Source organism: Ranitomeya variabilis, chromosome 1 (genome assembly GCF_051348905.1).
Source record: "Ranitomeya variabilis isolate aRanVar5 chromosome 1, aRanVar5.hap1, whole genome shotgun sequence".
NCBI lineage: Eukaryota > Metazoa > Chordata > Amphibia > Anura > Dendrobatidae > Ranitomeya > Ranitomeya variabilis.
In genome coordinates this window covers 245,680,230-245,702,597 of record NC_135232.1, presented here as the reverse complement: position 1 = coordinate 245,702,597, position 22,368 = coordinate 245,680,230, and positions in this window count along the sequence as shown.

Here is a 22,368-nt window from a genome sequence, read left to right as displayed (position 1 = left end):
TTTGTTGTAAAAATGAGAAATCACTGGTCAAATTTTAACCCTTATAACTTCCTATCAAAAAAAAATTTTGTCTCCAAAATTGTGCTGATGTAAAGAAGACATGTGGGAAATGTTATTTATTAACTATTTTTTGTCATATAACTCTCTGGTTTAACAGAATAAAAATTCAAATTGTGAAAATTGCAAAATTTTCAAAATTATCGCCAAATTTCCGTTTTTTTCAGAAATTATTGACCTAAATTTACCACTAACATGAAGCTCAATATGTCACGAAAAAAAACAAAATCATAACCGCTAGGATCCGTTGAAGCCTTCCTGAGTTATTACCTCATAAAGGGACACTGGTCAGAATTGCAAAAAACGGCCAGGTCATTAAGGTCAAAATAGGCTGGGTCATGAAACACTAAAAGAAATCAAGAACAAAAAATGTGGTAGTCAGTAATGGTTACTTGGTTTTAACCAAGCATAGGGGAAAAATGTATATACTTGAATGTGCTAGTATAATTTATGTTTGTGAGTGAGATATAAATAAAATTTATACTTTTGATAAATATACCGTATATACTCGAGTATAAGCCGACCCGAGTATAAGCCGACCCCCCTAATTTTGCCACAAAAAACTGGGAAAACTTATTGACTCGAGTATAAGCCTAGGGTGGAAAATACAGCAGCTACCGGTGAATTTCAAAAATAAAAATAGATGCTCCATACCGTTCATTATTGCCCCAAAGGAGGTTCCATATAAAGCTGTGCCATATATAATGCTCCATACCGTTGATTATTGCGCCATTGATGCTCCATATATAGCTGTGCCATATATAATGCTCTGCACCATTCATTATGGCCCCATAGATGCCCCATATACAATGCTCTGCACCGTTCATTATGGCCCCATAGATGCTCCATATAAAGCAGTGCCATATATGCTCTGCACTGTTCATTATGGCCCCATAGATGCTCCATATAAAGCAGTGCCATATATGCTCTGCACTGTTCATTATTGCCCCATAGATGCTCCTTATTAAGCAGTGCCATATATGCTCTGCACTGTTCATTGTTGCCCCATAGATGTGCCATATAAATCTGTGCCATATATAGTGCTCTGCACCGTTGCCCCATAGATGTGCCATATAAATCTGTGCCATATAAATCTGTGCCATATATAATGTTCTGCACCGTTGCCCCATAGATGTGCCATATAAATCTGTGCCATATATAGTGCTCTGCACCGTTGCCCCATAGATACTCCACATAAATCTGTGCCATATATAATGCTCTGCACCGTTGCCCCATAGATGTGCCATATAAATCTGTGCCATATATAGTGCTCTGCACCGTTGCCCCATAGATGTGCCATATAAATCTGTGCCATATGCATCGCTGCCCCACAGATGTGCCATATAAATCTGTGCCATATATAACGCTGCTGCTGCAATAAAAAAAAAAAAAAAACACATACTCACCTCTCTTGCTTGCAGCTCCTCAGCGTCCGGTCCCGGCGTCTCTCCGCACTGACTGATCAGGCAGAGGGCGGCGCGCACACTATATGCGTCATCGCGCCCTCTGACCTGAACAGTCAGAACAAGAGGACGCGAAGACTGAGCTCCCCCTGCCTGTCACACTGTCTTCGGGTGCCGCAGCTCTTCCTCTGTCAGCGGTCACTGGCACCACTGATTAGAGAAATGAATAGGCGGCTCCGCCCCTATGGGAGTGGAGTCCATAATCATTTCTCTAATGAGCGGTCCCACGTGACCGCTGAACAGGGGAAGAGCTGCGGCACCCGAAGACAGTGTGACAGGCAGGGGGAGCGCCAGGAGCGCCGGGACTAGGTGAGTATGCGACAATCCTCTCTCCCCCTCACCCGCCGACCCCACCGCCGACCGTGACTCGAGTATAAGCCGAGAGGGGCACTTTCAGCCCAAAAATTTGGGCTGAAAATCTCGGCTTATACTCGAGTATATACGGTATTTGCCTCACCACAGTTGAGATCATTATTGCTTCATTTTTTTCTGTAGGATTAATATTGGCGTTTCAGCTGCAGTACAACATTGCTTCACTACCAATGAGTGGGTCTCCATGTGGAACATGTATGCCGTGTTGCACTGCTTCAAATGCTCCACCAATATGGCCAGCGCTGATGATGCCATAATCAGTGTTACTTTGCAACTGATATGCCTGCTGGAAAAAACAATTCAGGCCATGATGGATGAGGTGGTGGCACAAGAGGAAGAGGAGCAGTGATAATTCACATCAGGCATGTCATTCACACATGGCTCGGAGGGTGGGATACTGTACCAACAGCGGCTAGTTACCCAACTGTTCAGTTTTGGAAGGAGGAGTAGAGACAACCATGTTCACAGCAGGGTGGCACTCAAAGCTGCTCACAGGCATCACTGTGGCGTGACTGGGAGTATATAGAGGATCCAGACGATACACTTCTCATCGAGGACAGCTTGCTGCATTTGGGCACCCTAGCACCCATGAGCCAATACATGATGCTGTGCCTTAGCAATGAATGACAAGTTGTCCTTATTGTTACCAGTGCAGGCTGCTAGGTAGCCACCCTGCTGGGTCCTCACTACAAGGACAACATTCCATCATTACTTTTGTCACTGGAACGGAATTGCAAAATGTGTGAATACAATTGCACGCTGGTAGAGAAACTTTCACACCTGACAGCGGGGGCAAAGTGGAACAACAAGGAAGAGGAGGACATGGTCAATGCAGCTGGGGCACCACCATCACCTCAAAAGGCAGAATAAGCATGGCCGAAATGTGGCAAAACTTTATGAGCATGTCACAACATCTGCCACTACCATCTGATATTGTCCATATTAGCAGGAGTCAGCATTACAACAACATGTCTCCAGGTACTAATGGTACTAACTGATGGATCTGCCCCATTTTCCTTCTGGGTCTCCAAATTGAACACATGGCCTGAGGTTGACTTTTATGTCATAGAGATACAGACTTGCCCTGCATAAAGTGTACTGTCAGAACGTGTGTTTAGCATGGTAGGGGGTGTGATCATCGACAGATGTATCCACCTGTCCACAGCCAATGTGGGGAAGCTAGCATTCATTAAAATGAACCAGGCATGGATCCGACAGGAAAAAAAATGAAAAGAAGACCAAAAAATAGAAAACCAACAAAATATTGCCACGTCTATCTACACCTTCTAGAGTTGGATCTCTGGTCCCTGATTCTAGGCTTTTTGTGTTTTTTGGTTAATTCTATTCAGTTCCCTAAGAAAAAACAACTCCCTCTCCAAAACGGAAAACAGTTTTGGATTATTCCTTCCTTGCCTTCTCCAACTTCACTGCCACATCCACCTCATCCCCCACTTGGACCTACTCCTCCTGGTTCTAGTTTGCTATTTTTAGTTTTGTTAATTTTAGGTTCTTTGATGTCAGTTCCATAAAAAATAAAATAAATAAGAAAATAAAAAATAAAAAAGCACTAAAATAATTTTAAAAAGCACAAAACAGTGATGATTTACTCCTTTGCCTCTTCCACCTACACTGTCATTTCAACCTCCTCATTCACTTGGACCTACACAACTTGGTTGTAGACAGTTATTTTTAGTTTTGATAAGTTTTTTATAGTCAGTTCCATGAAAAAATAAACTCAAGAAAAAAAATTAAAAAGTAGAAAAACCTACAAAAACAGTGTTAAATTACTCCTCCCTTGCCTCTTCTAGCTACATCGCCATGTTCACCTCCTCCCATCCACCTCCAATCTCCTGGTTCTAGAATGTTATTTCTCATTTAGTTAATTCTGTGTTCTTGAATCCCTTCACGACATCTACCATATTTATACGGCGCATGTCTGTTCTCCACCTTTGATGTGGGCTCTGGTGCTGAGCCCATGCCCCTATACCCCTAACTGCTATGGGTGGAATCTCGATCCATCCGCGGCTGTTAATATGCTAAATACCACTGTTGATCTCTCACAGCGGCATGCAACATGCTCACCAAAAGCACATCAGAAACTTCACCCATCGGCATCCATGTCAAATGACCGCGGGTCGCCAATGAGTTGGCATGACAACCTGGGGTCTGCAGGCGGCCCCTGTGATTGTCATAGCTGAACTGCTATGAGCACCACTGAGCGGTTGACACTCATAGAAGATGAGCATTTTCGTTACACAAAGCAGGGCTGAAGCCCTGCTATGTGCAGCACAAGTGATCAGAAGATCATAGCTTTAAGTCTGCTAAGGGGGTTATTCATGCAAGTAAAAAGTGATAAAAAGGTTTTCAAAAATATAAAAAATATAAAAATATAAAAGTTCAAATCATCCCCCTTTAGCCCCATTCAAACTAAAACAATTTATAAAAATGTACATATTTGCTATTGCCGTTCAGAGATGCCCGATCTATGAAAATACAGCTCTGGCAAAAATTAAGAGGTCACTGCAAAATGTTGAGTTTGTCTGATTTTTCTCGTTATAAGTATATTTTGAGTAAAATGTAAATTGTTCTTTTATTCTATAAACTTCTGACAACATGTCTCTGAATTTCCTGGCAATAATTTTTGTATTTTTTTTTCTGAAAAAAGAAAAATGGTCAAAACCCCCCCCCCCCAGGACTTTCAGACCTCAAATAATGCAAAGAAAACAAGATCATAATCATTTAGAAACAACACAATACTAGTGTTTTAACTCAGGAAGAGTTCAGAAATCAATATTTTGTGGAATAACCATGATTTTTAATCACAGCTTTCATGCATCTTGGCATGCTTTCCACAGTCTTCCATACTGCTTCTGACGCAAAATTTAAGCAGTTCTTTGTTTGATGGCTTGTGACTATCCATCATCCTCCTGATTTCATTCCAGAGGTTTTCAATGGGGTTCAGGTCTGGAGATTGGGCTGCCCATGACAGGGTTTTGATGTGGTGGTCTCTTAATTTTTGCCAGAGCTGTATAAAAAGAAATAATCCAATCAGAAATTGGTGTAATGAGATAAAAATTTAAAAAGCCAGAATTACTTTTTTTGGACACCGCCACATTACAATAAAATGCAATAACAGTCAATCAAACTATCACATCTACCCAGAACGCTATGGATATAAACGTCAGCTCAGCATACAAAAAAAAGCTATCACCCAGGGGCAGTCTGGGCCTGGTGGCAAAGATGTAAATGCTCCCCGGGCCGCTCCCCCAGCAGCTGCTCAAGGCTGTCCGCCTGGTGATAGCTGTACAGCCACATATCAAATTGTGCGCGGCCGTGTGCGCTGCACTGTGACACGGCCGGCAGCAGTCACAGTCGGCGCACACGTCCACGCCGGGTCCGGGAGCTGTGCGTGGCTGTCACATTGATGGCTGCACAGCTCCCCCTCCCTCCATGATCTCTCTATGCTTCTGGGTCAGGTATCAGGCGTGCGTGATGATGTCATCGCGCACGCGCCGACATGTCCCGACCAGGATGCTAGAAGCAGAGAGGCGCTGCAGGGGAGCAAGTGGTGATGTATAAGTATAAAAAAAACTTTTTTCTTTTTTTATTATAAAATGAATTAAATGGTGGGTAACTGCAAATGAAGAAGGGGGAGGGGTGAAAGGAAAACTGCACATGATGGAATTTGGGGGTTAAAGGAGGCTGAACATGATGGAATTTGGGGAGTTAAAGGAGGCTGCACATGATGACATTTGGAGGGTTAGAGGAGGCTGCCCATGATTAAATTTGGGGGGTTAAAGGAGGCTGCATATGATGAAGGGGAGTGGGGCTGAACAGGATGAAATTTGGGGGTTAAAGGAGGCTGCACATGATGAAGGGGAGTGGGGCCGTACATAATGGAATTTGGGGGTTAAAGGAGGCTGCACATGATGGAATTTGGGGGGTTAAAGGAGGCTGCACATGATGGAATTTGAGGAGCTAAAGGAGGCTGCACATGATGAAATTTGAGGGGTTAAAGGAGGCTGCCCATGATGAAATTTGGGGGGGGTTAAAGGAGGCTGCACATGATGAAGGGGAGTGGGGCCGTACATAATGGAATTTGGGGGTTAAAGGAGGCTGCACATGATGACATTTGGGGGGTTAATGGAGGCTGCCCATGATGAAATTTGGGGGGTTAAAGGAGGCTGCATATGATGAAGGGGAGTGGTGCCAGACAGGATGAAATTTGAAGGTTAATGAGGCTGCAGATGATGAAGGGGAGTGGGGCTGCACATGATGGAATTTGGGGGTCAAAGGAGGCTGCACATGATGAAGGGGAGTGGGGCCGTACATAATGGAATTTGGGAGTTAAAGGAGGCTGCACATGATGGAATTTGGGGGTTAAAGGAGGCTGCACATGATGGAATTTGAGGAGCTAAAGGAGGCTGCACATGATGAAATTTGGGGGGTTAAAGGAGGCTGCCCATGATGAAATTTGGGGGGGTTAAAGGAGGCTGCACATGATGAAGTGCAGTGGGGTCGCACATGATGAAATTTGGGGGTTAAGGAGGCTGCAGATGACGAAGAGGAGTGGGGCTGCACATGATGGAATGCAGGGGGTTAAAGGAGGCTGCACATGATGGAATTTGGGGGATTAAATGAGGCTGCGCATGATGAAATTTGGGGGTTAAAGGACGCTGCACATGATGCAATTTGGGGGGTTAAAGGAGGCTGTACATGATGAACGGGAGTGGGGCTGCACATGATGAAATTTGGGGGGTTAAAGGAGGCTGCACATGATGGAATTTGGGGGTTAAAGGAGGCTGCACATGATGACATTTGGGGGTTAAAGGAGGCTGCACATGATGGAATTTGGGGGGTTAAAGGAGGCTGCACATGATGAAGGGAAGTGGGGCCACATATAATGGAATTTGGGGGTTAAAGGAGGCTGCACATGATGGAGTTTGGGGGTTAAAGGAGGCTGCACATGATGGAATTTGGGGAGTTAAAGGAGGCTGCACATGATGAAATTTGGGGATTAAAGGAGGCTGCACATGATGGAACTTGGGGGTTAAAGGAGGCTTCACATGATGGAATTTGGGGAGTTAAAGGAGGCTGCACATGATGAAATTTGGGGGGGTTAAGGGAGGCTGCACATAATGAAGGGTAGTGGGGCCGCACATGATGGAATTTGGGGGTTAAAGGAGGCTGCACATAATGGAATGCGGGTTAAAGGAGGCTACACATGATGGAATTTGGGGAGTGAAAGGAGGTTGCACATGATGAAATTTGGGGGGTTAAGGGAGGCGGCACATGATGAAAGGTAATGGGGCCGCACATGATGAAATTTGGGGGTTGAGGAGAATGCACATGATGAAGGGGAGTGGGGCCACACATGATGGAGTTTGGGGGTTAAAGGAGGCTGCACATGATGAAGGGAAGTGGGGCCACATATAATGGAATTTGGGGGTTAAAGGAGGCTGTACATGATGGAGTTTGGGGGGTTAAAAGACGCTGCACATGATGGAATTTGGGGAGTTAAGGAGGCTGCTCATGATGGAATTTAGGGGGTTAAATGAGGCTGCTCATGATGGAATTTGGGGGGGTTAAAGGCGGCTGCACATGATGGAATTTGGGGGGTTAAAGGAGGCTGGACATGATGAAATTTGGGGGTTAAAGGAGGCTACACATGATGGAATTTGGGGGTTAAAGGAGGCTGCACATGATGGAATTTGGGGGCTTAAAGGATGCTGCACATGATGAAATTTGGGGGTTAAAGGAGGCTGCACATGATGAAGGGGAGTTGGGCCGCACATGATAAAATTTGGGGGGTTAAAGGAGGCTGCACATGATGAAGGGGAGTGGGGCCACACATGATGGAATTTGGAGATTAAAGGAGGCTGCACATGATGGAATTTGGGGGGTTAAAGGAGGCTGCACATGATGGACTTTGGGGAGTTAAAGGAGGCTGCACATGATGAAATTTGAGCGGTTAAGGGAGGCTGCATATGATGAAGGGTAGTGGGGCCACACATGATGGAATTTGGGTGGTAAGGAGAATGCACATGATGAAGGGGAGTGGGGCCGCACGTCATGGAGTTTGGGAGTTAAGGAGAATGCACATGATGAGGTGAGTGGGGCCGCACATGATGGAAGTTGGGGGTTAAGGAGGCTGCACATGATGATGGGGAGTGGGGCCGCACATGATGGAATTTGGGGGTTAAGGAGACTGCACATGATGAAGGGGAGTGGGGCTGCACATGATGGAATTTGGGGGTTAAGGAGACTGCACATCATGGAGTGGGGCTGCACATGATGGAGTGGGGCTGTGCATGATGTAGTGGGGCTGCACATGATGAAGAGGGAGTGTGGCTTCATATGATGGGGTTTGGGGGTTAAAGGAGACTGCACATGATGAAGTGGGGGGAGTGGGGCTGTACATGATGGAGTGGGGCTGCACATCGTGACATGGGGGTAAGGGGGATTGCACATGATGAAGTGGAAGTGGGGCTGCACATGAAGTTAGGGTTAAGAAGGACTGCACATGATGAAGGAGGAGTGGGGCTGCACATGATGAAGTGGGGGAGTTGGGCTGCACATGATGAAGGGGAAGTGGGGCTGCACATAAAGTGGGGGTTAAGGAGGGCTGCACATGATGAAAGAGGAGTGAGGCTGTACATGATGAAGTGGGGGAGTTGGGCTGCACATGATGAAGTGGGGGTAAGGGGGACTGCACATAAAGTGGGAGGTAAGGAGGACTGCACATGATGGGGAACTCGTAAGCTTACAATCTATGAGGTTGCATAATAACCAATTATATATTGATTGTGGGTGGACCTCTGTATTCAGATGTGTAGTGTAGAAGAAAGGGAAATGTGGGGAATGTGCTCTGGAAGCGGTGCTCTAGGTAACTGTGTTATTTTATGCAGAGACGAGTCCTGCCTGGAAGAAGTGACAGCGGTCTGTGCTGCATGAATAAGAAAAGCAAAGATGAATGACTTCAGCTAGAGACATCACTGATGAGTCAGTGTATTACCTGTACACTGACACTATACACTGTATACTATATACAGAGCTCCTGTGTATAATGTCACTGGCAGTGGTGATCACTTTGTTACATGTACACTAGCACTTTTTACAGAGCTCCTGTGTATAATGTGACTGGTGATCCCTGTACTACCTGTACACTGACACTATATACAGAGCTCCTGTGTATAATGTCACCAGTGATCACTGTATTAGCTGTACACTGACAGTAAATACAGAGTTCCTGTATACAATAGCACTTTTTTAAAATTAATGATCAGTATTGTAGTATTCAGTCACTATGTGGTGGTAATATGTGGTCTGTCATGGTGTGGCGGTATTTGTTCCTTGTATGTGGTATTATTGGTCATCATGTGGTGGTAATATATGGTCTGGACATGGTGCATTGGTATTTGTTTAGTGATGAGCGAGTATACTCGTTACTCGAGATTTCCCGAGCACGCTCGGGTGTCCGAGTATTTTTTAGTGCTCGGAGATTATGTTTTCATCGCAGCAGCTGAATGATTTATATCTGTTAGCCAGCTTGATTACATGTGGGGATTCCCTAGCAACCAGGCAACCCCACATGTATTTATGCTGGCTAACAGCTGTAAATCATTCAGCTGCGGAGCTGAAAACTAAATCTCCGAGCACTAAAAAATACTCTGAGGACACCCGAGCGTGCTCGGAAAATCTCAAGTAACGAGTATACTCGCTCATCACTATATTTGTTCCTTTTAAGTGGTATTATTCAGTCACTATGTGGTGGTAATATGTGGTCTGGTCATGGTGTGGCTTTATTTGTTCCTTGTATGTGGTATTATTCGGTCACTGTGGTGGTAATGTGTGGTCTGGTCATGGTGTGACGATATTTGTCCCTTGTACTGTATGTGGTATTTATGGTTGTTTAAAAAAATGTAAATGTATGTCACTCATTCCCTTAAAGAAAAATCCATAAAAATATATTTATTTTTAATAGTTTAGAGTAGAGTAGGGCCCGGCTGAAAGAGTCTACCGTGTCGTGGTGTCAACTTAAAAATTATTTTGGCCAGAACAAAAGCTGCTGGTTATTAATGCGATCTGGTGATGGGAACTGTTAATATGTGATCTGTGAGGATGTGGTGGAGATGTTGAGTTTTTCCAAGAATGAGCAGTGGGACCGTGGAGGTGGAGATGGAGCTGGTGTGGAGCCTGGGCGGAGTCTCAAGGGAACCCGAAAATTAAGCCAGTATGGGGCCCCGAAATTCCTACTGGAAACCCTGGTCTGTCTCATAATCTGCAGACTGCAGCTTCCTGAGACTTCAGTGTGCTGAGGCAGGCGGCGCGATGACATTATTGCCTCATGTCGCTCTGCTGACCTCTAGAGAAAAATTTGGGGGAACTGGGGACATCTTACTACATACCTGGGGAGAATTGGGACCATCCTACTATATATATGGGGAGAACTAGGGCCATCATTATATATATATATATATTATATATATATATATATATATATATATATATATATATATATATATATATATAACTGGTGCCATCGTCCTATATTTATGGTGGGAACTGGGGCCATCGCACTACATATACTATATATGTGGGGCTGTGGGGACCATCATACTATATATGTGGGGCAGTGGGATACCTTCATACTATATATATCATCATACATCATATGGGGGCTGTGGAGCCACCATATTCCATATAGGGGGCTGTAGGGACATGATACTATATATAGAGGATGCAGGATCATCATACTATATATAGGAAGCTGTGAGGTACATAATGCCGCAATTAGAGAGCTGTAGGGGACCATCATACTATATATAGGGGGTTTTGGAGACATACTATTTGTGGGGAGCTATAGTATATATAGGAAACTGTAAAGCCTCATACTATATATAGGAGGCAGTGAGGACATCATATTGTATATAGGGGGCTATGTAGCCATTTTACTATATATAGGAAGTTTTGGCATCCTCAATGTATAATAAAAGGGTATTGGGGGCTGTAGGACCATCATTCTGTATATACAGAGCTTTGTGGGTGCTCAGAGGACATTATTTGTTATGAATGGGCACATTATTAGCTTTGATAGGGGCACTCAGGTTCCTTTTTTGGGGTGGGACAGTGTATTTTAAGTGAGAACTCAAGGGTATTTGTTGCTGGAAGGGGGCACTTGGGATATTATATCCTTCAAAGGCCAATACATGTCGTTGCACAGTAGGGGCATTACTACTTTCTGTGGGATACTTTAATTTTGGGGGGTGGGAGTAATCCTAGTAATGACACAATTGATTAAATATTGGGGTCAGTGGTCCACACTGCAGGTGCACACAGAGTGGGGAGTTTTTGTAGGTTGGGAATAGATGGAGACGCCACTAGAAATGTGAGAAGTCAAATGTCCCTTTGTTGTAATCTGTGCAGACGAGTCCTGGCTGGAGAAGTTGTCATGTCGGTCTGGGCCAGATAGAAATGTGAACAATCCGAATAAAAAAGAACGTAATCTGTAAGATACTATATATAACTACTGTAATCACTTGTTCTGTGGAACTGGTATCTACCAATATACAGTTAGTTTAAGGCTGTAATATTGCTCTCTTTAGGTAACATTTTTTTTACATTTAGTAGCAGCTAAATGTAATTCAGTCATAGTAAAAGTGGTATGATGGTATCATTGGTCTTTGTATAAAGTGTAGTTTCATGTAGAGGTAATGATGATATTATAATATTACGTATTCGCTGTGTAGTGGTGATAGTAGTAGGCACTATGTAGCCATATTGTTGTATGTATGTTTGTAAGTAAGCTGTGTTATGGCACCATATCGAAGCAGTAAGCTTGGTTCTAGTACTGTATCAATGTAGTAATCTAGATTATGGTACCATATGTATGCCATAATCTCGGTTCTGCTCCAGTTTCTATGTAGCAGGCTTGGTTCCATATAGTAGACTTATTAAGTTCGGTTCTGCTCCCTTTTCTCTATAGTAAGCTCTGTTCTGCTCCCACATCTCTGTAGTAAGCTCTGTTCTGATCACTTATCTCTGCAGTAAGCTCGGTTCTGCTCCCATATCTCTGTAGCAAGCTCCATTCTGCTCCCATATCTCTGGAGTAATCTTGATTCTTCTCCCATATCTCTGTAGTAAGCTCCGTTCTGCTCCCATATCTCCAGAGTAAGCTCGATTCTGCTCCCTTATCTCCGGAGTAAGCTCTGTTCTGCTCCCAAATCTATGTAGTAGGCTCTGTTCTGCTCCCATATCTCTGGAGTAAGCTCCATTCTGCTCCCAAATCTATGTAGTAGGCTCTGTTCTGCATTCATATCTCTGAAGTAAGCTCCGTTCTGCTCCCATATCTCCAGAGTAAGCTTGGTTCTGCTACCATATCTATTCAGCAAGCTCTGTTCTGTTCCCATATCTATGAACCAGCCTGTTTTTAAAGCCTGTTATCTCTGCTACTTTTATGCAGTGGCCAGAAATTATTAGGGAAAAGGAGGGCCACCGCAACTCAAGGGCCACTGCCTTGTGATTGCCCCCCAGGCTGAAAAATGACAGCCAGCCCCTGCTATCACCCGTCCCAAGATCATGAAAAATGAAGCCACTACAGGTCTTGGAACTTTTAGCATTTTTTGAACATGGTAGAAAGAAAACTATTGTGGAATTGCACTTTTTTTGCAATCTCACCGCACTTGGAATCTCAATCCTGTTTTCCACTACACTACATGGTAAAATAAATAGTGTCATTCAAAAGTACAACTCGTTCCGCAAAAATCAATCTGTCACACGGCAACGGTTTTTTTGACAGAAAAACAAAAAAATTATGGCTCTGGGAAGAAGATGTGCAAAAAATGAAAGCGCAAAAGCAGAATTTGGCTGTGGTGTAAAGTGGTTAAAGTCAATAACCAAAACACCCCCCTCCTAAAAAAACAAAAATAAACAAATAAAAATAGTATTGGATTCCTTCTCACCTGCCTCTTCTACCTCTACCTCCTCCTTAGGCCAGTTTCACACGTACATTTATTTCCAGTACCAGAGAAACAGGTATCGGAGATATCCATGTCCATGTGTCCATGTGTTGTGAATGTAATACTTGCGGCACACGTGTGGCAACCGCGTGCCGCTCGTGTGCCGCATCAGTACCACACAGATGGCCTCGCCTAATTCCTCGAAGCCCTCAATCTCCTGTAATAAAGATAAAATTACAAAACAACAATATACCTTACCTGTCTGTCCTTCTGTCCCATGCTGTGGATTACAGCGTGGGTCAGAACGACGGACAGGTATGGTATATTGTTATTTTTTTATTTTATTTTTATTACAAGAGATCGAGGGATTTGGGGAATTAGGCAAGGTTGTAAGTATGGTTTAATGTAAAATATTAAAGGAGTATGTGTCATTTTTTCATATAAAGGATTTTATTCTTTCTGTGTCTTTATTTAACATATAACTATAGAATTAGTAATGGAGAGATGACTTATAGACACCTCTCCATTACTAAGCTGTGGGCTTTATGTCACCTGACAATACAAAGGTGACATCAACCCCACAAATATTAACCCGACATGCCACCGCTACAGGGCACGTGGGAAGAGCTAGGCAAAGTGCAAAAACTGGGGCATCTAATAGATGTGCCTTTTCTGGGCAGCTGCAGGCTGCTGATTTTAAGCTAGGGGCCTATGTCAATGGTCCCTTACCAGCCTGAGAATACCAGACCCCAGCTGTAAGCTTTAGCAAGGCTGGTTGTCAAAAATAGGGGGGACTCCACGCCATTTTTAATAATTATTTATTTAAATAATTTATAAAAGCAGCGTGAGACCCCTCTATTCTTGATAACCAACCTTGCTGAAACTGACAGCTGAGGGTTGCAGCCCCCAGCTGTGAATTTTGCCTGGTTGGTTCAAGAAAATAGGGGGTACCCAAGTCAGGTTTTTCATTAATTTATTTTGTTAGATCGCAGGCAGTGGCTGAGTAATACCCCTATCATCCACTCCTGCTGTTGCTGGTATTAGCAGCAGCAGGTGTTGGATGATGGGAGTAAGAGTCCCAAAAGCACCCACCTGCTGTCATCATTCGGACTTTATTATAAGTCTCATCATTCTCCTCTGTTCGCGCCAATTTACATGTGCGGACATGGGAACAATAAAGCATTTACGCACAGTGTGAAACATAGGTCATCACAGAAGTGTATACAGCCGCGATACTGCGCATGTGCCAAGCATTCAGATGCAATGAAATAGAGTAGGACCGCGGCGATGAGGTGCATGAGTGCAGTTTTAGATCTACATATCATTTATCTGGCAGCGCATACATTCTTAGGATAGTCAACAATATAATAAAATGTCGTTAGAGGGCATAGTGACTAAGCTGAAGTACATTCAAGAAAACAATAGATTGTTTAGTATGATGTCCACAGAAAGAAACGTCGGTTTCTGTGTTGTAAAGCAATGAAAAGTCTGTCCATACCAGCTGGACCGATGTAATAGCCATCAATATGATACCTAAGTAGCATGTTAACATGATGTGATATGAGAGTTTCTACAATAGGGGTATGAATGGTGTATATATCCACATCTTATTCAAAAACAAGAAAAGAGGAGCATATTCTTGGTTAGTTGGCCCTTATAGAGAAATGGGTGCTTCCCCTGCTTGAATTGTATAAATTGTACATACATGATCAAAGGATCTACATTCAAACAGCAGTCATCAGCACACCTGGATGGCATCTTCATTCAGCACTTGGCTGTGCCAGAGAGAGGAAGCTGCTGGCGACGGTGATGCTGTGGCTGTAGGAAAGCATGCAGAGAGGTGAGAAGTGCTGTGTGTGTATACATACGTATGTATGTGTGTGTGTAGAAATGAGAGGTGGTGTGTGTGTGTGTGTAGCGCTGCGGGGGAACATGCAGAGAGGTGAATGGTGCTGTGTGTGTGTGTAGGTGGAGGAGAGGGCAATGATGGGGGTGATGGGAAGCAGGCAATGATGGGGGTGATGGAGAGGGAAATGATGGGGGTGGTGGGAGAGAAAGCAATAATGGAGGTGGTGGATAGGACAGTGATAAGGTGGTGGAAAGGGCAATAATGGGGTGGTAGGGAGGAGGAAATAATGGAAGTGGAGGAATGAGCAATGATGGTGATGGGGAGAAGGCAATGATGAGGTGTTGGAAAGGACAATGATGTTGGTGGTGGACAGGGCAATAATGGGGGTGGTGTGGAGGAGGAAATGATGGAGGTGGTGGAATTGGCAATGATGGGGTGGTGGGGAAAATGCAATGATGGTGGTGGTGGAAAGGACAATGATAGTGGTGGTGGAAAGGGTAATGATGGTGGGGAGGAGAAATGATGGAGTTGGTGGAAAAAGGCAATGATGGGGTGGTGGGGGAAGGCAATGATGGATGTGATGGAGAGGGTAATGATGGGGTGATGGGGAGAAAGTAATGATGGAGGTAGTGGAAATGGCAATGATGGGGTGTTGGGGAGAAAGCAATGATGGAGGTGGTGGAATGGGCAATGATGGTGGGGGTGGAAAGGACAATGATGTTCGTGCTGGAAAGCGCAATAATGGGGGTGGTGGAGAGCAGGAAATGATGGAGGTGGTAGAATGGGCAAAAATGGAGTGGTGGAGGGAAAAGCAATGATGGTGGTAGTGGAAAGGACAATGATGGTAGAAAGGGCAATGATGGGGGTGGTGGGGGAGGAGGAAATAATGGAGTTGTTGGAATGGGCAATGATGGGCATGATGGGGAGAAAGCAATGATGGAGGAGGTGGAATGGGAAATTAGGGGGTGGTGGGGAGAAAGCAATGATAGAAGTGGTGGGGGAGAAGGCAATGATGGAGGTGGTGAAGAGGACAATGATGGGGTGAGGGAGAGCACAAAAATGGGATGTGGGGGGAGGAGGACAATGAGGGGTGTGGGAGAAAAGGGGACTTTTAATGGATTAATGAACAGGGGAAAGTGGAGGAAGACGTTATTATCACTTATGTCTAACACAGTCCCTTAGTATATAGTGTACTCACTTATTATGTATAGCACCATCCATCAGTATGTAGTGTAGTCACTTTTTATGTATAGCACAGTCCCTTAATATATAGTGTGCTCACTTATGTATAGCACAATCCCTTAGTATATAGTGTACTCACTTATGATGTCTAACACTGTCCCTTAGTATATAGTGTATTCACATATTATATATAACACCATCCCTTATTACATACCATCCTCTCTAGTTATATATGATGCCGTCCCTTATTATATATGTTCCTCTGCTGTTATGTACAGTGCTGTCTCTTACATAGTGTACTCTTGCTGTTTTTGTTATTCACAGCGCCCTCTTTTATGACATAGTCCCTTCTCTTGTTAAATATAAATTAACGGAGCAGCCGGTGACCAGACTACCAGTCCATCAGCTTCTCCATTAGAAAAGAAGCTTTCCCAGGCTCCATCAGCCATCATTGCATTATACAGCTAACAATACAGGACGGTATGTAATAAAAACAAGGCTCTATATAATCCAATATGTAAGGGACGGTGCTGTACATAACAAGAGAAGGCACTGTATAATAAGGGATGGCAATATACATAATAAAGTAGACTATGTAAAATATATATACATGTGTGTGTATCATCCCCTGTGTTTATGGATAGATTTTATTCTTTTATCCCTTTGATGGCACAGCGAAGATCAGTTGATGTTTCATTTGTTTTCTTAGAGGACACAGATACAAAATAGGAATTTAAAGTTCGGCCTTCTCAACATCATTTTCAATCACTTCACCCTTTTCATCCTGTGAAAATCTTCTAGCATCTTTGACTTTTCTTTTGCTTTTGACATACTCCCAAAATCCTTTTTTGCTGCTTTTGGTCTTCCCTGCAAGCCTTCATTACTGGCTTTAGCTCTTCTAACTCTTAACCCTGTATTCCCTACAAAAAGTAAGTAATTAATTTATGTGTTCATCTACCCTGGTCTCTTTCAATGCTTCCAATTCTTAATTCTTTTTGGGATTGTTACCGATGATACCCGTGTGAAACATGTAGATCGGGAAAGCAGACTGTCAGTTATTACATGTCTCACACTGGTAATGCTCATTTTCATTTAAAATAATCTTTGGAAGCAGATTTTCTAGGAGAGCTATGTCCAGACCATAAATCTAAACAGGCCATTTACATATTTAAAAAAATTGGTTTATCTGGAATAAAACGTCAGATCACAGATATTATGGTGTCATTTCATACTACTTTCTATTACCTGCATGCCCATATAGACGGCTTAAGGGGGTTGATCCGAATGACATATTCCCTTTCATCAAGTCATATGCAAAAGTGGGCTACCTGCAATTTTTTTGTAGGGAATGGAGGAGGTTTACCATACTTTTTTTTTTTTACTATTTGTATGAATAGGGATTGATGGGAAGAGATTAAATTAGATTATAAATTGAATGATTTTTCATGCAAGCATTGTCATGCTGAACTTAAGAAACAATGGGTGATAGGGAGAGTTTTTAAACCACCAGTTTAGGTACAAGCAACATTTTTCCAGTTCTTGGTCATTTGATATGACAAAAAATCTGAAGTTAGTTGTATTTATTGTGCTTTTCCAGTCACACAAATGGTCTGGTTCATTGCAAAACAAAGCCCTCATTACATTGCTTGGCATTATCAGCCTCAAACACTAAGAAATACTTATTATGCCATTTCATGGTACTGTGTTCTCTTTTATAAGGGGCAAACCCCAATCTGATTAATGCTAGTGGACACAAATCAGCATGGCAGCTATTATACAATAATGGACTCAATCTCTAGTAGAAAATGTAGAAAGAAATATATAGTCTTTTAGGCTATGTGCACACGTCAGGATTATTTGCTGAAATTTCCTGAACAAAATTGGACTTTTTCCGCAGGAAATCCGCATGCGTTTTTTGCGTGTTTTTTGTGCTGATTTTTCGCGTTTTTTTCCAGAGTTTCCCAATGCATTAAATAACGGGAAATCCGCTAAAAATCCGCAAAATTAATGAACATGCTGCATTTTTTACCGTGATGCTTTTTTTATGGCAAAAAACGCAACATGTGCGCAAAAATTGTGGATTGCATTCTATTAATAGGATGCTTAATGGATGCTTTTTTTGCGCAGTTTTATCGCGTTTCTATAGCGAAAAAAATGCGAAACATCCGGAACGTGTGCACACAGCCTCAAAGTTTATTCAAGCCAAATATTGCTTCCAAACACTATTAAATGTGTTGTCACCAATATCATTAGTATTGAATGACAGATAGTCCCACAGTGATAGTCTACCTCGTTCATATGTAAGTTCACCGGATTCTCAGCAGGGAAAATTTTCTGTGTTAATTTCCATGAGTGAAGTTGCTAATTAGCTGGTTACTGCAGCATGCTCATGAAGATACTGTACACAGGGAATTGAGGATATAGAATATAGTGATTTGGGGCAATAAATGAAAAGTTAGAAATAGTAGTTGGCTTCTGCCCGAAGATCTTCATTGTAGTGATAAGGGACTCTGTGGGTGTCTGTCAGACTCTAGAAACTAGGCTTGTAAGTAATTAGGGAGCAAATTAGAGATTTGTTTTTCATTAGAAAGTCTGTTCCCTAGATCAATAGAAAAAAAATCTATTTCTGTATTAAATGCCACTTCTGAGAAAGTCAGCACTGAGAGCTTCATAAGGAACATCTGGAGAATGTTGTCACAGCCCAGAGCAATTACCAGACAGAATTGAATTTATTACTATCACTAGCTGGAGGTAGATATTATAATTGGGCATTACCTCAGGGGAAAAAGGAGACACACTGAAATAAATTAGAACCGTGTACAGTACACACCTCTTTGTGACATTCGATTCACACTCTTCTTTCCCCTTAAGACCAAAAGTACAGTAGCAAAAGTAGCGAAAGAAAAGCCTTTCAGAAAAAAATATAATGTGCTAAGTATGAATAATCAGGCAGCTACAGAACGTAGCTCTGTTGTAAAGCTATAAAATATATACACTGCTCAAAAAAATAAAGGGAACACTAAAATCCCACATCCTAGATATCACTGAATGAAATATTCCAGTTGCAAATCTTTATTCATTACATAGTGGAATGCATTGAGAACAATAAAACCTAAAAATGATGAATGGAAATCACAACTAATATCCCACGGAGGTCTGGAGTTGGAATGATGCTCAAAATCAAAGGGGAAAATCAAATTGCAGGCTGATCCAACTTCAATGCCTGGGCGTTGTCCTGATGAGGCAGTGGATGTTATCCTGAGGGATCTCCTTTCAAACCTAGATTAAGGCATCAGTCAACTCCTGGACAGTCTGTGGTGCAATGTGGCGTTGGTGGATGGAACGAGACATGATGTCCCAGATGTGCTCGATTGGATTCAGTGCTGGGGAACGTGCAGGCCAGTCCATAGCATCAATGCCTTCATCAGGCAGGAACTGCTGACACACTTCAGCCACATGAGGCCTAGCATTTTCATGGATCAGAAGGAACCCAGGGCCCACTGCACCTGCATATGGTCTCACAATGGGTCTGAGGATCGCATCCTGGTACCTACTGGCAGTCAGGGTACCTCAGGCTAGCACATGGAGGGCTGTGCAGCTCTCCAAAGAAAGGCCTCCCCACACCATTCCTGACTCACTGCCAAACCGGTCAGGCTGGAGGGTGTTGCAGGTAGCAGATCGCTCTCCACGGCATCTCCAGACTCTGTCACATCTGTCACATGTGCCTCAGTGTGAACCTGCTCTCATCTGTGAAGACCACAGGGCGCCAGTGTCGAATCTGCCAATCTTGATATTCTCTAGCAAATGGCAATCGCCAACACCAACTTGTGGACATCAGGCCCTCATAACACCCTGATGGAGTCTGTTTCTGACAGTTTGAGCAGACTCATGGGTGTTAATGGCCTGCTGGAGGTCATTTTGCAGGGCTCTGGCACTGCTCCTCCTGTTCCTCCTTGCACAAAGGAGGAGGTAGCAGTCCTGCTGCTGGGTTGTTGCTCTCCTACACCCCCTCCATGTCTCCTGGTATCTGCTCCATGCTCTGGACACTGTGGTGACAGACACAGCTACCCTTCTTGCCACAGCTCGCATTGTTGTGCCATCCAGGATGAGCTGCACCACCTGAGCAACTTCTGTGGGTTGTAGACAATGCCTTATGGTACTGTACAGTACCTTTAGGGGTGAGAGCAATGACAAAATTCAAAAGTGACAAAAACAGCCAAAAAAGGTTGAGAACAGAGAAATGGTCTGTGGTCACCCCCTGTAAAACCACTCTTTTATAGGGATTGCCATGCTAATTGCCTATCATTTCTAACTGTTGTCTGTTACATTGCACAACAGCAAGGGAAATTGATTCACAATCAGTGTTGCTTCATAACTTGATGGGTTGATTTCACAGAAGTATGATTGACTGGTAGTTACATTGTGATGTTTAAGTGTTCCCTTTATTTTTTTGAGCAGTGTATTTGTACTGCAAAATATTAATGTGTTGTACTGTAGAAAAAATCAGCATATCATTAGCATGGTTCAATTTATTATCATGGTGAGGTTATGGAAAAGGATGTCACTTGCAATTTGTTTGGCAATTTTCTCATATAAGACTTGCAGTTGTTTGTCACATATGGTAAATCGAACAAAGTCTTTGATCAAAATGCAAGTTTAAGTACTTACAAAATTGGGCCCTTGAATATTCACAGTAGTCACATTAAACTTCTTTTATACCCTATCTACTGTATGCATTGACTAGCTTAGAGAAACATATGAACACCCACTCAAACCCAGTAGGACTTGCATTCTGTCAAGGTCTGCCTGGTGTTGATACTTTTGTTGTACAAAATAACCAGAAATTAACTCTATGGTATGTGCACACTGAGTTTTTTGAGAGTCCACTTCAAAAGACACCTGAAAAATCAATAAAAAAAGATTATAGGGTATTTCCTATTCATTTCTATTGTAAAATGACTTGCTGATGTTGAGTCTTCTGTACCTTTTTTCTTTTGTTTCAAATTTTGAAAAACACCTGGTGGCAGTGAAGAAAGAAATTGTCACTTATTTTAAGTGTCACATGATGAAAAATTCTCCAAACTAGACTCTGTTTAGGTCATACTGATGCAGATTGGGCCAGGGCTTATGTGACATAACCTCACGTGAGCAACGGAAACACCCCGGAAACGCAAGTGCTAACACCACTGGAACGGCACCGGTACGAGAAGAGAGTATAATGGGGCCAAACATTTAGATTGAGAAGGGGTTGTCGTAGTAGAGGACATTTGATTTGGAAAATGACATAAAATAAACATAGTAAATGTTGTATTTTAACTCTTTTCTGTGGCATAATAGAATCTAATAAAAATTTTGAAAATTGCTATTTTTTCTTTTTTGTGTGAAATTTAATATATTTTCATTGAAAAAAAAAACATGCCAACTTAAATTTACCACTAACATAAAGTATAAAAGAAAAATGTTGCGACACTTTTTGTAAAATTCCAAAGTTATCACATATGTCAGATTTCATATAAGGCTTGGTCATGAAGGCCAAATTTGCTCCTTCACTAAGGGAGTAAGCAGCACTAAGACTAAAATATTAGAAACGCAAACATATATGGTAATAAACCTAAAAATAAAGCTATGAGAAATGCTAGAATGTACACACTGGTATGAAAATATTTGATTTTATATTGCAATGTTGATACTTTGTGTACTTAATATTCAGTATTAAGTATTCAGAATTAGAAGGCTTTATTCACCAAATGTGTGAAGTTTTGTCCCTTCAGGGTAGCGTTTCTCAATCTGACAATTAAAAAAGACAAAATAGTGACATGGTTATGATTTTTTTGCACATACAGCCTTTGATAATATGTTAATAATTAATAAATAGTAGTGGTAGCATAATATTGACGACCATTACAGCTGCTTCAGTTCATACAGATGATACAGATGTGGACATACCATTGGTGCAAGTTGTACAACTGCACAAGGGTTCAATAGGTTAGAGGGCCACTTACTCGTCCAAAGCAGGTGGAATTGTGCATTATATTGGCCCTCTTCTTTATATGCCTGCTAAGGAGATGACAGTTTTACTTCACAGTATAATGCTCCTTTGATATGTCATTTTCTGTATAAAATTGTTAGAAATAGTTTTACCAACTGACCTAAGCTATTATATGACACATCATTGCCCTGTTAAGAGAAATGCTCTTAGTACACTGAATGTAGTTTCCTTGATGTCCTGCGAGAAGGTTAAGAGACCTCCAACACTATGGGTACTCCAGTGCATGTAAGAGCAGACAGGAAAGATCTTCTGTCAGTTTTAGAAAGCCAGAGGCCACCATGAGCTCCCTGATGCTTTTATGCAGCTGGAATAAAATTATTCTAAAAGCAGAATGACACTTTGGTTGCACACCAAACAAAAATTGAAAGCAGAAAATTCTAAAGTAAAGTTAGATTTCATGACATTGTAGACTACAATACCTTGCAATTGCTTTTTTAT